Raw genomic sequence first — 2,163 nt, 5'->3', positions numbered from 1 at the left:
GAGACCAGCTGTGCTTGTCTGGCCTCAGCTCTGAAGTCCAACCCCTCCCATCTGAGAGAGCTGGACCTGAGTTACAACAAGCTGAAAGATTCAGGACTGGAGCTGCTGTGTGGTTTTCTAGAGAGTCCAGACTGTAGACTGGAGACTCTGAGGTCAGTTCCCTGACTCTGTTACTATTAGAGATCTAATAACTTTAATTAACAACTGAAACTAATTCATGTACAAACACAACTTCCATCTATCAAGTAGTAAATGTTCTGTAGTTCATATGTTGATGGTTCTTGTAGTCCATTCAGTCTGCAGTCCCAGAAGACTTGTGCTTATTAACTGTTGAAGCCATTACTCTGATTTCTGTTTGATCCTCTTCACATGCATGTCATTTATAATCGTGCTGACACCTATATTCAAATAATACGGATCATAATTACTGTTTTACTGATTTACTGACTGGTCCTACACACTCACACACACTCAGAAATACACACAGACCCACACACACTCATTTACACACACACACACACACACACACTCACACACAGAAATACACGCAGAGAAACACACGCACAAACACAAACACACACACAATCACAAGCGTGCACACAGACACAAACACACAGAGAAACACACTCAGACACACACAGAGACACACAAGCACACAGAGACACACACACATTCACACACACACACAATCACACACATGTTCACACACTGACACACAGATACAGACAGAAGCAATAATAGACACAAACAAACATACGCACAAACATACATACATAACTTCACTGAAATTGTACGAAAATAAATTAACAAGTCTGTTTTGTAAAATCAATCAATCAATCAAAATGTATTTATATAACACTATACAGCCACCAGCAGGGTCCAAAGTGCTTCCAGAATGAGTAAAATCCCATCGGCCAATAGAAAGAGAGAACATAGAAAACAGTAAAATCAGAAAAGGTCACAAAGAAACAAAAGAATAAAGTCGTCCCACCAGTGCTACGTGTTAAATGCCAGACTCAACGATACGTTTTGAGTTTGGACCTAAAAAGATCGACATCTGTAACATTGCAAATATCGGGGGGGAGGTAACTTGTTCCAGAGTCTCGGGGCAGCAACTGCAAAAGCCTGCCCCCCCCCCCATTCATACCTGGGCCTTGGTACTTTTAAAACCAGCTGATTTGAAGACCCTAATGACCGGTTGTGCTTCCTCAAAGTTAAAACTTCAGACAAATACTCTTGGGCAAGACCATTTAAAGCTTTAAAAACAAACAATAAAATCTTAAAATCTATTCTAAAACGCACCGGGAGCCAATGCAGGGTGTAGAGAACGGGAGTGATGTGTGCACGTCTACGTGTATTTGTTAAAAAGCGAGCAGCAGCATTTTGCACAAGTTGAAGGCGTGAGATGGAGGTCTGAGTCAGACCAACATACACACACACACACAGACACACACACACACATACAGACCAACAAAGAGAGCGTAACAGTAGTCCAACCTTGAACTAATTATGACTGGCCTTTTCTACGTTGTGCCTGCTCACAAAGGGCTCCAGGCAAAGCTGAAAGAAGCTCATTTTAACAACATCACTAATCTCCTTATCAAATTTCAAACTGCAAACAAAAGTAACCCCCAAGATTTTGACAGCTGATCTAGTGTAAGATGCCAGAGCTCTCAAACTCAAAGCTGGACCATTCTGCATACCTGGAGTACTGAAAATAATACATTCTGTTTTTACCTTCATTCAAGTTAAGAAAGTTGTCTGAAAGCCACAACGTAATATCGGTGATACAACTAAGCAGGAGTTTACTGCGACGCTGTCATTTACTTTCATAGGAAAATAGATTTAAATATCATCATATTATCTGCACGGCAATGAAAACACAGGTTGTTCTTTCCTATAAATGTAAGAAGTCAAAGTAAAAAGTAAGCGCAAAAAAAACTAAAAATATCTAAAAAATTCTACTTGAGTGCAGTACCAAAGAACTTCCCATCTCTGATAAACACACACACACACACACACGTGCAGTAAATGAAAACAAAGAGACCCAAGCATGTTTCCAAATGCAGCTGTTTAAAGGATCAATAAAGTTATTATTAAATTAGAAATTGATTTTCATCATCATCATTTATTTTTTATTTAGATTGGAGCTCTGCAGTTTGT

At 39.6% G+C, this 2,163-nt stretch overlaps 2 long non-coding RNA genes and 1 pseudogene across 2 annotated transcripts in view; 2 read left to right on the top strand and 1 right to left on the bottom strand.

The window, feature by feature from the left end:
* LOC117950741 overlaps window positions 1-2,163 on the bottom strand; it is a 58,264-nt pseudogene that overhangs the window by 36,640 nt on the left and 19,461 nt on the right.
* Window positions 1-2,163, top strand: part of LOC117950748 — a 13,515-nt gene that overhangs the window by 6,368 nt on the left and 4,984 nt on the right. The window lies entirely within an intron of this gene.
* LOC117950750 overlaps window positions 7-2,163 on the top strand; it is a 2,501-nt gene continuing 344 nt past the window's right edge. The window contains exons 1-2 of the long non-coding RNA XR_004657986.1: window positions 7-152; window positions 2,144-2,161. This is a non-coding gene — a long non-coding RNA (uncharacterized LOC117950750). The remainder of the gene's footprint in view (window positions 153-2,143; window positions 2,162-2,163) is intronic.

The sequence above is a fragment of the Etheostoma cragini genome, chromosome 9 (genome assembly GCF_013103735.1).
Source record: "Etheostoma cragini isolate CJK2018 chromosome 9, CSU_Ecrag_1.0, whole genome shotgun sequence".
Classification (NCBI taxonomy): domain Eukaryota; kingdom Metazoa; phylum Chordata; class Actinopteri; order Perciformes; family Percidae; genus Etheostoma; species Etheostoma cragini.
This window is presented reverse-complemented; position numbering and strand designations above follow the sequence as displayed.